The following is a 14,503-nucleotide window of genomic DNA, read 5'->3' on the forward strand; positions in this document are numbered from 1 at the left end:
TGTGGCTCACTCCACTCGGTGCTTGCTTCTCATGGTTGAAATCAAAAGCAAGTGTATTGTGCAATCAAACAAGCATTCAAAGAAAATTATTTAAGCTGTGTTCCTTACTTTATCCATTGATACAAGTATTTTGTGAAAAATACCATTGTGCTGGAGATGTCTCAGAATAGGATGGAATCACTAGATTGTGCCATATTGCCAGTACGAATCTTTAATAAAATACCAACAATTTATTTAGCATGCTACATGAGTGCTAGCAATAATTTATTTGAGGATTACAATATCGCACTGACGTACATGTGGCTGTTTTACAAAGTAATTACATTTTTGGCAAAATTGCAGGTTGTCAGGTAAAATACATGTGGACAGTAAGACGTACAGGGCTGGATTTTGTTCTCCTCCTGACGTTGGGCTCCATGGTGGGTGGGGGGTGGGGTGGGGTGGGGGCAAGATCAGAGTGGCAGCAGCCTGCCACGAAGCCTGACACTGGGATTGTCGGGCTTGATCCTCCTGGCAGTTGGGAGCTCTGTGGCAGGTCCTCCACCCCTCTGCGAAGGGACCCAACTTTACATATTTAAATTAGCTGTTTGCATTAATTAAAATCTAATCCATAGCGATCTTACCTGTACTTTTGGATCTTCAACGCGACAGGCAGCACTCACGCATCTTCACTGTCCCCTCCAGGGAAAGCTGGAGCCACCAAGGTGGGGAAGGGGGGAGCTCTGCATTTGTAGTGTAGTGAAAGGGAGAAGGGGTGAACACTGCACTTTGAGCAGTCAGGGGGAGAAGGGTTCAACTCTGCATTGGTAGTGTAGTTGGGGGGGGGGGGGCAAATATGTATTTTTAGTGTATTGGTTGAGGGGGACTGGGGCCAACTGTGCAGTTTCTATGCAGGGCTGGCAGCCCATTAAAAATGGCGCCAACTCCAATTTAGAAAAAGATGATGCTGTTCACGGCATCGCCACAGCCACACGATTGGGGGAGGCGGCCGCCAGCTTATGATAATAAGCCACCAGGGTCAAAATCTGGCAGCATGGCGGCACGGAGCCTGTGCGTGCCGGCTGTCATTTTTTATGCCCACTGCCACTCATAGCGTGGGACTACAAAATCCAGCCCATAGTGTGGTACATGTACACATCAATTTTAGCTACATTTCTTAACACAAAGATGTAGACTCACTATAATATTATTTAGCAAACCAATGTTTTAAATTCAACTTCTCATGGCCAGTTTGAATAACAGGTTAGGGAAGGACAGCAGAAAAGGATAGAAGAGAAGCAATGCAAATCAGAGATTAAGATAGTGAGGGCCGAGGTAGGCGATCCAAAGGAGAGAGAACAGGATCTGATATGTCTTACTTCTAGTTCCCCAGTTGAATGTTTGAAGACTGACTTGCTATATCAATCTTCTTTATGGATTTCATAGAGTAGCTCAGAACCCATATTGGCCTGGATTGTGTGGGCAGCAGTAAAGCAATGGCTCTTACCACTGACCTGGCAGAAAGCTGCCCACAAAGATCTAGCGATCTCTGTTACAAAGACTTCCCCTTTCTCGATGGCAGTTTAAATCTGATGCTACGTTAAGGGGATCTCTAGGCGTGCAGCAGCAGTGATGTCAGCAAGCAGGGTATTCATTCATGAGATGTGGGTGTCTCTGGAAAGGTGACCCTCCTTTAAGGAGAGTCTTAAAGGAGGAAAGAGAGATAGAGAACCAGAGAGATTTAGGAGGATGTTCCAGAGCTTAGCGCCTTGTCAGCTGAAGCTACAGCCGCCAATGGTGGAGCAATTAAAATTGGGGATGCTCAAGGGGCCAGAATTAGATGATCGCAGATATCCTGCAGGATTGTGGGGCTGGAAGAGATTACAGAGATAGTGAAGGGTGAGGCCATGGAGAGACTTGAAAACAAGAATGAGAATTTTAAAATCGAGACATTGGTTAATGCGGAGTAGTATTGGAGCTCAGCAAGCAGGGGGTGATGGGTGAACAGGACTCTGCGTGAGTAAGGATATGGGTAGCAAATTTTTGGATCACCTTAAGTTTACGGAGGGTAGAACATGGGAGGCTGGCCAAGAGTGCATTGGAATAGCCAAGTCTAGAGGTAACAAAGGCATGGATGAGGGTTTCAACAGCAGATGAGCTGAGGCAGGGGGGAGTTGGGCAATGTCACAGAGCTGGAAATTAGTGGTCTTAGTGATGGCATGGATATGTGGTTGGAACCACATCTTGGTGCCAAATATGACACCAAGGTTACGAACCGTCTTGTTCAGCCTCAGACAGTTGCCAGGGAGAGGGATGGTGTTGGTAGCTCAGGAATGGAGTTTGTAGTTGGGGAACCAAAGACAATGGCTTCAGTCTTCCTAGTGTTTAATTTAGGAAACTTCTGCTCATCCAGTACTGGATGTTGGATAAGCAGTCTAATAATTTAACAACAGCGGAGGAGTGGAAAGAGGTGGTGGTGAGGTATTGCTTTTAAAAACTTTAAAAAAGTAAACACTATTTTAAAACTATGTAGATTTTATATTATAATAGAGAAATTTGGCATTCTACAAATATAAAATTAGCTTTTCAGGGCTAGTGAGAGTGTTTAGCAATAATTATAAAGTTAGTATACTGCTAAAAACCTAGTTACACCTCAATCAACAAGGTATAATGTTTTCAAAGGTTTTTGTAGCAAGACTAACAGTGTTGGAAAGGAAATTCTCATCAGTTCATAGATTTCTCACTAATTGTAGTTGGAGGAACCTCCAAAACATATGCTCTGGAGAAGCATAGAATCACTGACAGCAACTTCTGGATTTCCATGTTATTCTGCGCATGTGCGGACTCCAGAAGTTGCTGTTAGTTTCAGTGGAGTAGTCATTACGACCACAAAATCCTGTTTGGTGACATCTTTTGAATGAGACGTTAAACCGAGGACCTGACTGCGCACTCAGATGGATGCAAATGATCTCATGGTGCTATTTCAAAGAAGAGCAGGGGAATTTCTCCCAATGTCCCGGACAATATTTATCCCTCAACTGGCATCACTAAAAAACAATCACCTAGTCATAATCACATTGTTGTTTGTGGGAGCTTGCTGCATGCAAATTGGCAGCCACATTTCCTATATTTTAATAGTTACTCGAGTTCAAAAGTACTTCATTAACTAAAGCATTTTGGTATGTCTTGAGGTCATTAAAGAAGTTACATAAATGCAAGCCTTTCTTTGTTTACTTCTCTTTATATAACTTTCAGACTCAAACCGATCAGTCAGCTCCCAGTTACAGAACTATCTATTTAACACCTGGCCCGTGACCTACTTACAGCTGACTGACAGTTAACTGCTGACTGATTTGCAATTACACAAGTTTAAATTAAAGCTTAAATTTCAGGTTGATAAAAAGCACAAGTTCTGTACTACAGACCCACAGCTTATCTCCTGCACACCGCTGAATTCCCACTCTCACCAAATTTCCATTTTAGAAGTTGTCACTCTCTCTCTGTTCCCACCTCACTCCATTACCAGCTCACTCCATGATGTGCTCTCGGCTCATCTTATTCTGCTGACAAAATAATTATATTAACAATCCTACTGCACATATATTGCAGCAGACATTGTGGGGGGCATTTTTTGCACTCCCCTGTGGTGGGTTTGGAGGCAGGGAGAGCATATAATCGAGTGGGATGGTGGTGAGGGGGTCCCCATCACCTTCCTGTCTCCGCCCAAATTAAGTCCGGGGTGGGAAGGCCTTCCCACCCCACCACCAATTGAGGCCCTTAAGTGGGCAATTAATGCCCAATTAAGGGCCTCATCCCACCGGCACCACAATTACCTGGGCACTGGGTAGGCCTGATGCCTCAAGGGATGCATGGCAAGAAAAGCCATGCAGGTTGCTTGCCGGATCTGCTAGGTTGGGGGGGGGGGGGGGGGGTGGGGGGGGGGGTTGGTGGTGGCGGGTCTCCCTCATTAAAAGGCACTTAGTGCCTGAACAAGGGACCCAGCATCAGGAAGCACGCTGATAGCCACCGCAATGCCTTTGCTGCCGACCACCCAACAGCCCCCTCCCCTGTGGCCCTCATATGGCGACCCCTCCAGTCCTGACCTACCTGTGGCCTGGCTCCCACGGCAGCCTCTGATTGGCCAGCAGCTCTCAGAGAGTGGGACCTCTGTCACCAGGGTCCTTGATCCCATGGAAGGTCCGCCGCTGTCCAGTTAAGTGCCTAATTGGCACTTGATTCAATGGGCTTCCCACAGAAGGGGCAGCGCAGGGTTCTTGGCAGTGCTTTTGCCAGACGTCGAGACCCCCGTCGCCTGGATAAAATCCCGGCCAGTAAATTTTCTCCAAGCAGCAATTTTGCAGTATGTGAAAAGTATCTGGGAACTATGTCCAAGATGCAAATAATGCAGCTGTTCATTGCAATTATTGTAATAGCAACAGCAATTTCCAGGCTATAGTTAAATGTCTTATTCAGCAATGTTGAAAAAATCTTCCTTAAATGATATAATCCAAATTCATATATTCATAAATCCAAGCTTCATACCTGCACAGATGATTCATTTACATCCCAGCCTCAATCTGTGGACGAATAACTCATAATCCTCTCTGAGAAATATAGGATAATTATTTGAAACATTCAGAGGATGAAGCAGGGATGGATTCTTCTCGTAGCAGAATTGTGACTTCTAATTGGCACAACTGAGGAAAAACATCATCCAATTACAGGATTCTCATGATGAAGCATCGACAAAACATGAAAGGGCACATAACCTTAAAGGTCAGGAGCAATCCCTTCAATTCTTCCACCCCGTACCTTAATTTTTGGAAAATATGGAATGCCATGAGGCTTGAGGCAAAAGCTAGAGCTGCTGTTTAGTTCTTTGTACACTGGCTACATATAGATATTGTATGCTTGCGTTCGAATGTGCAAAGTTAGCTAGACAGAATGTTACTATCAGAAATCTCATGATAACACTACTGCAAGACAATCCACCTGCCTCTGCAGACTTCAAAAAAGTTATTGGTCTTAGCTCCTTGAAATCCTCCGACAGCCACCTGGCAAGATTGTTGGGATGGCCTCAAGTGCCACTGTGCCTTACGTTTAACTTGGTTCATACTGGCCCTGAGTGAATTCTACTCCCAGAGTGTAGGTCAAATATTAGTGAAGCTAAACAAAAGTAACATATATTGAAGATTTGTTAAAATAAAGAAAAAGAATAAAAATTGCAAACTGCAAATTCTGGAATAAACAATGCTGGTTTTCATCATAGGCTTGATTCAATAACCCTAAACTTTCAGCAAGGAGAGAGCACATCTCAGAGATGTGCTGCTCCCTGCTAGAGGAACCAGATTGCGGAATCGTTCCTTAGGCCTCCATCTAGTCCTTTTTCCCTTTTCAAAATGATTTTATTCTTTTTAAAAAGTGCAGATGAGATGAATCTCTGATCTGCACTTCTTACAATTTAGAAATTATGTGTTTTAACTGCTCCTTAATTGTCTTGGTCAGTCATTACTTTCCTACGTTAACACTAACTACACTTCTAAAGTACTTCCTTGAATCTAAGGTGCTTTGAGATGTCCTGAGGTCATGAAACCTGCTATATAAATGTAAGTCTTTTTCATCCTATTTCTGCTGATGTTTGACATTGGATAGATAGATACCACAGGCACTGTTGTATCACAATTCATCTCACTAAGCTTGGCTAAACATTTAACGTCTTTGTTTGTGGGTGCTTTCTATATATTTTGACACAGTCTTCTCTGGGGTAACGTTATTATTCATAAGATCATTTACACTTAGTACTGGATGGTTTGTGCTTACTTTTTATGCATTCAATAAATTAATTGCTCCAAGAAAATTATTGCAATTGCTATTATTGCTTTTTTCCACTGCATGTCCATGAGGAAAATACTCATTGCTAGCTTCATGCTCTTGAATACCTAAAACCCATTCCCATTTTCCTATTATATTTACATTGGATGGAATTTGCTGAAGAAGTAATAGCACGTGAACAACGCACACTGTTATAATATGCGAATCGACTCGCAATTTATGGTGAGGACGAGTTGCTGGATGATTTGCTTTGCTCCGCTGTTAGCGTCGCAGATACAGCATCATCCCCTTGGGGGGAGTTTGAACATGGGTGAGTGTGTTGGATTGGGGGCGGGTGGAGGGTTAAATATGGAAAAATTCAGAACGCATTGGGAAGACGGCTCCAACCTGTTGACTTTCGGGTTTTACGGAGGTAGGACAATGCGTGGGCAGCCAACCGATTCCCAGGAGGTGGGTTGGCATTTTACATATGTTAATGAGGCTGAAAACCTCAGATTTAAACAGTTTTGTAGGTGTAACAGTGGGGTGGTGGCCTCAGGAAAGTCGACAGCTGAAGCGAGGTGAGGACAACTTGGTGGAGACGGTAAGTGCCCTCATATCAGTACTTGTGGGCCAGGATGAGTACGGGTGCATCCTCAAGCTCTTCCCACATTAAACTACACCCCCCCCCCCCCCATAAAAAAGACCCTCAGTTCAGGGATTGGACTTCCGTTGGGGTCAGGGATCAAAATTCCTTCTGGATTGGACCACACTCCGTGGGGTTGTGGATTGGAAACCCACCCCAGGATTGGACTCCCCTCCAGGATTGAGGATCAGGCCACTCTCGGGATCAGACTCACCCGCTCCCCAACTGCCATGGTAGTGGATCACCTAGTACTGCAGCCTCCTCCAGAGTGCTCCCCTCCCAACTGGAAACCAAGCCCGTCCATCAGCCTGACGTTTGGGCAGGGAACCTATCAGTGCCAAAAGATGCAAGCTGTGGAGGTAAAACTCCACAGTATGTAGGGAAACTCAAACATCCGGGTTTCCATGCAAAACTCCATCCCTGCCTACCTACCCTTGAAGAGATTTATGACTTTTCCCCGTTATAGGGACTAAACCAAATCAAGCATACATCCCTATGACTCTTTAATTAAGTTCAAACCAGGCAAATTCTTATAGACACTTATTTGGGTCCAAAGAATTGAACTAGTTTTCCCTTAAACAAAGAAAACTAACAGAGAATATTACCATCTTTCGGATAGCCTATTTTAAAAATAATTATGGCGAAGTCATAAATATCCCAGACATTATAAGGGTCTGGGAAACTCTCTTCAATATGTATCTCTCCACTTAAAGAGACACAGAGAGGGAGTTCTTGTAGTTGTATACAGAATGCTACATGAGGCGATTTATTAACTTTTATATATTTATTAATGAATTGAACATGCAATAGACTTTAAGTGGATAAATATATCACAATATCAAATATTACTAAAAGATGTAATACATACTCTGATTTCTAAAATAGAATCCAAAAGTTCAATCTTGATGTTGTTACATCAAAATATCTTGAATATCCATCAAAATTTAAAGTAAATTTTTACCTTAAATTCCCTGAGTAAGTCATAGGTTGAGAAGCATTGATGAGGAATTCAATACTTTTAGTTTTTTGCTTCAAAAACCCTCATGTTTATACCATTTCCAAACTATCATCTGACCATTTAGCATATAGGTGTTACCTTTCTGTATGTGTTTTTCCTGCTTTCAAGATCCATATATGGTAATATAATTAACTATCATCTCCACTTAATGTTTTGCTGGAATTCCCCTGCTCTCAAAATTGTGAGCATTTACAGCATCATAGAATCATAGAGTTATACAGCACAGAAACAGGCCCTTCAGCCCATTGTGTCTGTGCCGTCCATCAAGCACCTAACTATTCTAATCCCATTTTCCAGCACTTGGCCCGTAGCCTTGTATGCTATGGCGTTTCAAGTGCTCATCTAAATACTTTTTAAATGTTGTGAGGGTTCCTGCCTCTACCACCTCTTCAGGCAGTGCATTCCAGATTCCAACCACCCTCTGGGTGAAAATTTTTTTCCTCAAATCCCCTCTAAACTATCCTGCACCTTGCCTTAAATCTATGCCCCCTGGTTATTGACCCCTCCGCTAAGGGAAAAAGTTTCTTCCTATCTAACCTATCAATGCCCCTCATAATTTTGTATACCTCAATCATATCTCCCCTCAGCCTTCTCTGCTCTAAGGAAAACAACCCTAGCCTTTTCAGTCTCTCTTCATAGCTGAAATGCTCCAGCCCAGGCAACATCCTGGTGAATCTCCTCTGCACCCTGGTCAAAATGTTTATAATTGGCTTTACTGGGCAGCTGTTTTTGTACTATTCCATTTTATTATTTTATTATCTATAATTGCTTTTTGTGGTACCTTTAACCCTTTTTTTGAGTCAATCTGTCTACTTTTCACTCACAGCATCAATTAATTAAGTTTATTGCTACCTCTTACTGATGTCACACAGGATGTTTCAATGTGTGTTTATCCTCCAAGTCCCTGGCAACAGAGAGCCTTAAATGGATTTTTCAACTTAAAAGGTGTTTCTGGTTCACATTCTATTGCTAACAGGGACCATGAAAGACCTTGAAACTTTTAACTCTATCTTAAAGGGGAATTTCAGTGAGTCTTGAAAACTGACCATTTATTCAATCTTTAATTCTAAAAGGTATAATATATTAATTATATCTAAATTCTACCTAATTAAGCCTATTATACCTATATTTCATCACAACCTGTCCCAGTAAATATCAAGGCCTAAACCTGCCTGTGAGTTTCATGAAGTTACTGCATTTGCACGTTAATTGCCCATAAACTCTCCAGAGAAAGTTAAGTTTGGTAATATAGTATAGTCAAGATGGGCAGAGTACACTGCCTGAAACGTTGAGTCCTAACAGTTCTTCCAAAGACTCTTCTTTCATGTAAGCAACTGCTCTTTTCAGAGCAATTCATATGGTGTAAACCATAAATCGTCTTACTCAACCTAAGTACCCTTTCAATAGCGTAATAATTGTTAATGACTGTCAATCAACCTCTCAGGGCCAAAAAGCTAAAATTGTTTTCTTGCATTTTCTTTCTATCTCTTTTCTTTCTCTCTCCTAATCTAATCTTTCTTTCCTCTCTTTCTTTCTCTCCCTGTACCTGATTTGACATTGAATTCATCCACTCTAATTCACTCTCTTTCTCAGTCTTTCCTCTGTGTGTTTCTCAATTGTTAAATCTCATTGATTAAGGGGATTTAGGGGATGCATTGTTTGTCCGGTCGATCACCAAGGTCCCTGAAGCCCTGTTGGCTTTGCTACATAATTATCAGCTCACACTTCCAGCAACTTACAAGGCAAAAACATTTTGAACTGAAGGGTGCAGGAAAAAGTCTAACAGGGCATACTGCGAGATTCCATGCTCCAGCAAATTCTGGCCCATTATCACTATTATCTAGCCGTTGCTCAGCACCCTAACCTCCCCACTGGCCCCAGTGAGATCAAAGGAATAGAAGATTAAACCCGAATGCTTCTGTGGATTGTGTACCAATCAATTGCCACACCGTGTTATATGGCAATAATATCCTTTTTCATCTATGCCAATGCTTTTGTGCCAATGCTTGAAAGTTTGACAGTGATAAATATTTTTTCACACTACCTTGTATACATTAGACAGGGGGTTGAATCTTGCTGGAACAATAATACCCTATTAATGACGCGTGTCATTATTAATGCACATATCAGCCAGCAAGTTCAGGGAATTAAGAGATATGCCGTGAGATTTGCTGGATGATTTGCGACGCTCAGCTGTTTGTTTTGCACAAATGGCATCTCGCTTTTAGTGTGTCACCTAATTATTTTTAAGAACTTGCTGCAGTTGCACATTGATTGCCCATTAAACTTGGGGAGAAGTTAAGTCTAGTAATTAATACAAATCTAATTCACCTTCCTTCTCCATTATTCCTCTGTTTTCATTTCAATCCTTACATCTCATTCTTCAGGAGATACACTATTGGTCCCACCATTCACTAAGGTCTGTTGCCCTCGCTGCACGGTGATAAGCTTGCACCTCCAGCACATAAAAAGTTTTGAGCTGCAGGGTGCCAGACAAAACCTAACTAACAGGCATGTCGCCAGACTCTTTGCTCCAGTAACATCTGGCATTGTGCTAAAATCATGTCAAGGTGCTGAAGAGGAAATGGCTTCTCATGGTTCAGAAGGAATAACATCGCAATTCCTCCCTGGCATAGATGTGCCAATTTTTTATGTGAAAAATAAATAAGATGGACTCAATTTTGCAACTTACGTTTCACTCAGAGGTATGTCATGAAACCTGTGCCATTCTCTACTGTTATATTATTGGTGCATCTGCTACCAGGACAAGTGAGGCTCATGATGATGCTGCCTCATCAATGTTTGCAGGGTTATACGTACCTAAGCAGTTTCAGCACAACTTGCTCAGAGTGCCACAGCACACTCACAGTTGTGTACTATGCCTGTGCATGCAACGTGGTGTTCCAAATTTCAAGGGAAACCAGAGAGGTACTGTGCACAACTCATTTCATCCAGCCGCATGCACTAAAACTTGTTTATTACCATGAGTCTACTGACTGAATGAAACTGTACTTGCAGTAGGAACCACTTCTTAGATCACAAGATTCTGGCAAATTTCACAAGCTCCTTATGTTATGCTGATCTGAGGCAACAGAAATCAGTGGTGAGACCACCACTTTCCATATGCTTGATTAGCAGCAATGTAAGGGTGAACATCTACAATACGACAATGTTATGCCAATATTTGGTACTGCATTTATATTTTGGAAATTTTCTCTTTTTTTTCTGTGGATGGTGACTCATCCTGGACAATGGTTTCATGGCCAGTAACAGCTTTTTGGAGCTTTATCGAATGGCCTTCTTCATCTGTATGCCTAGATATTTGAGTGTTGTCAGATTATTTGGCTATGAGGACATCCTAGAGAACCCTAATACTATCCCTATCCATCCACTTTCCAGTGGACCTAACTGCCTAGCAATCAGGAGCAGGAACCTTCACCAACTTTCCTCTTTTCCAGAGCTAATTCTAGCACCACACTGCACTGGGGAAAGACCATTTTATCTACTAAGCCCACCCAATCAAGACATGATATGCCTGATCCTATCCTCAGACATCCCCATGCATCACACAGCACTGACCTGCGCCCTTCCCCAGTAATGCAAACTCCTGATAGGGAATCACAAAACCAGCAAAAATACCTGAGGCCAATTTAAGAAAAACTCCGGGACCACTAGGATAATCAAACAAGATTGAAGAGACTTCTATAATTAACGAATATCACTATTCCCAACTACCCTATCACTTACATTTTATGACTGAAAATATCCTCCTCTGTCCTAAACCTGACCAGCCTCCTTTTGAAGGAATAAAGTACATGATTCTGTAATTTATTCCGGTTGTAATGACACTCTGTGTGAAACTATTTCCTAGTATTTAACCTAATTCTTTGCCTATGTATTTTGTTTGGATGTCCTCTAGTTGGTCTATCCCTAACAATTTGAAATACCCTATCCAACTGACAAGGTGTATTTTTTTCATAATTTTAAAAGCCTTAATCATTTTGCCTCTAAACCTACACATTCTCTAATTAAAATAGCCCCAACTCCTTGAATGTATATTAATAATTAAGAGCTTGATCTGATTGGCTTGATACCATGCCATATGGTGTATTTATGCATAAAGCCACCAGAGGTAATTGTGCCCAATTTGTGTCAATATTTATGTAAATTTTGTGGCACATCTATGGTGTAACAAAAATATCAGGCTTCACAGTCTATATTTCTGATTTGCTACCATAAATGAGGCAGGTCAGGAGATGCAAAATTTGATGTTTCATTTATAAAACACTTTGTACCATGAATTGTGATATAAACACAATCTAACAGTCTCTTCCTTTTCTCTGCTTTCTCTCTTTGAGTAAACTGCAGCTATCCACAAGCATGTGTATATTTCTGGATAACCTTGAAAACAGATGTTTTGTGGCATTCTAAAATATGGATATGGTGTTTTGCTGCAGTAATGTCAAAGTACAATATAAAATTTGATTTTTCTTTCTTTTCTATTTTAAATGTATCTCTCCTTATCTTCCCTTTCCTGAATATGGTGGGGATAATCTTCACTTTTGGCATAGGTAGAAAATTGGCACTAATGGATTCATGGTAATGGACCTGTTTAACACCCTGTTGAATGTTCCTTTCTATTGTCACTTTGGTCGAGACAGTGAAGCTAATCAGCCTCGGTATCTTGTGGTACCTCAGTCAAGCAGTTGCCTTTCTTAAAGGCAAATTGTGTCTGACTAACTTGATTGAATTCTTTGATGGGGTAAGAGAGAAGTTTGATCAAGGTAGTGCAGTAGATGTATGTGTGGACTTTTAGAAGGCATTCGACAAAATGCCACACACTAGGCTTATTAAGAAGATGGAAGCCCATGGGATTAAGGGGCAAGTGGCAGTATGGATACAAAATTGTCTCAGTGACAGGAAGCAAAGTTGGATGGGTTTATTTGGGATATTTTTCAGACTGGGAGATGGATTGCAGTGGTGTTCCCTAAGGGTCAGTTTGGATCCTTTACTCTTTTCAATTTTTGTCAATGACCTTCACTCAGGTGTAGGGACTGATATTATAAAGTTTGCAGATGACACTAAACTTAGCAAAGTAGGAGATCATGATGAGGATAGTGATAGGCTTCAGGATGACATAGACAGGATGGTGAAATGGCCAGAAGCATGCAGATGGAGTTCAATGTAGAGAAGTGTAAAGTGATGTGCTTTGGGAGGACTAAAATGGAAAGGCAGTATACTATAAATGGCACAATTTTGAAAAGTGTCGATAAACAGAGAGACATTGATATCCATATGTACAATCCTCAAATGTGGCACAGCAAGTTAATAAGGTGGTTACGAAAATAATATGGGTTACTTGGGTTTGTAAATAAAAGAATAGAATATAAAAGCAAGGAGATCATGCTGGAACTTAATAAATCATTGGTTAGGCCTTAACTGAAGTATTGTGAATAATTCTGGGCACCACGCTTCAGGAAAGATGTAAAGGCCTTAGAAAGTGAACAGAGGAGATTTACCAGGGTATTCCTGGTAATGAGGGACTTTAGTTATGAGAAGAGGATGGAAAAGTTAGGACTGTTGTGTATGGAATGGAGGATGTTAAGAGGTCACCAAATAGGAGTTTTTAAGATGATGAAAGATTTTGATTGAGTATTTGGAGGAAAATTAGCCCCTCTGGCAAGTGGGCCAATAATCTTAGATGATAGTTTCAAAATCACTGGCAAAGGATTTATTGGGTAGATGAGGATAAACTTTTTCACTCAGAGTTGTTGAGAACTGGAATACACTACCTGAAAAGATGGTAGAAACTGGTTCAATAAATAATTTTAAAAGGGAGTTGTACAGGTACTTGAGGTGGGGAACTTACAGAGTTACGGACAAAAAGTGGGAATGTGGGACTAAGCAAGACTGCGCTTCCAAAGAGCCAGCACAGCATGATGGGCCAAATGACCTCCTGTGTGTAAGATTGGACATGAGGTAAATTTTGATAAAAGCAAAATACCGTGCATGCTGGAAATCTAAAATGAAAACAGAAAGTGCTGGAAATATTCAGCAGGTCTGACAGCATCTGTGGAGAGAGAAGCAGAGCTAACGTTTCAGGTCAGTGACCTTTCATCAGAACCCAGTTCTGTTTGAATTTTGTTTGAATAAATGGGTTAAAATGGTCTATATAATCTTTCTCACCCATGTCAACCTTCTGATCTGTGTGAATGCATCAACATAGAATCATAGAAAGTTTAAGGCACAGAAAGAGGCCACTTAGCCCATCGTGTCTGTGCCAGGCATACTATAAACATACCATTGTGAATTCAATAGATAGCACCAGGAGGCATGGCTTAGATTTTCTGATCAGTGTTATTCAATTTCAAAGGCAACCCATTTAAAATAAATGCTTTACCACTAGCCAATTTGAAAATCTAGGTCATAATACTTTCACATATGACATTTTGATGTTTACTGTTGAAGTTATTAAGTTATCAGCTATTTGTGGAATTGTGCCATAGTGTGTAAGACAGTCTTGTTACTTTGTAAAGGTTCATTCCATGGAGCTAATTCTCATCTTTGTCACCTGGCCGGCAAACCAATGGGGCAGACTGCCCACCTGTTGCAGCTACTGTCCGATATTACTTTCCATTGCATATGGGTGGCTGACTCATCCTGTCGATTTACTGCCCAAGTGATGAAGACAAAAATGACCCCCTATGAGTTTGTGGCAATTCAGTTGTGTGAAAGACAGAAAGAAAGAACACATTTGCATTTGTCAAAGAGGACAGCTTGTAACACCCACACATCTTTTATCCTGTATAGTTGGTGACATGTGCTGATAGTATGGAAAGAGAAACCTGGACTGATGGCTGATCTTCAAGTGAATGCTAAAACTATTCATATGTCAGAAATAATATTTTGTTTCCCTGATCTCAGTGTTTAAACACACCATCCAGTATAGTACTGTGCAATCAGGAGATTGCCAGCTTTGATTGCTGATTTGTGCTGATTTAGACAATCAATACTGGGCTGAGGTAGAGGTGTGACACTTGGTGTGGATG

This window comes from Heterodontus francisci, chromosome 2 (genome assembly GCF_036365525.1).
Source record: "Heterodontus francisci isolate sHetFra1 chromosome 2, sHetFra1.hap1, whole genome shotgun sequence".
Lineage (NCBI taxonomy): Eukaryota > Metazoa > Chordata > Chondrichthyes > Heterodontiformes > Heterodontidae > Heterodontus > Heterodontus francisci.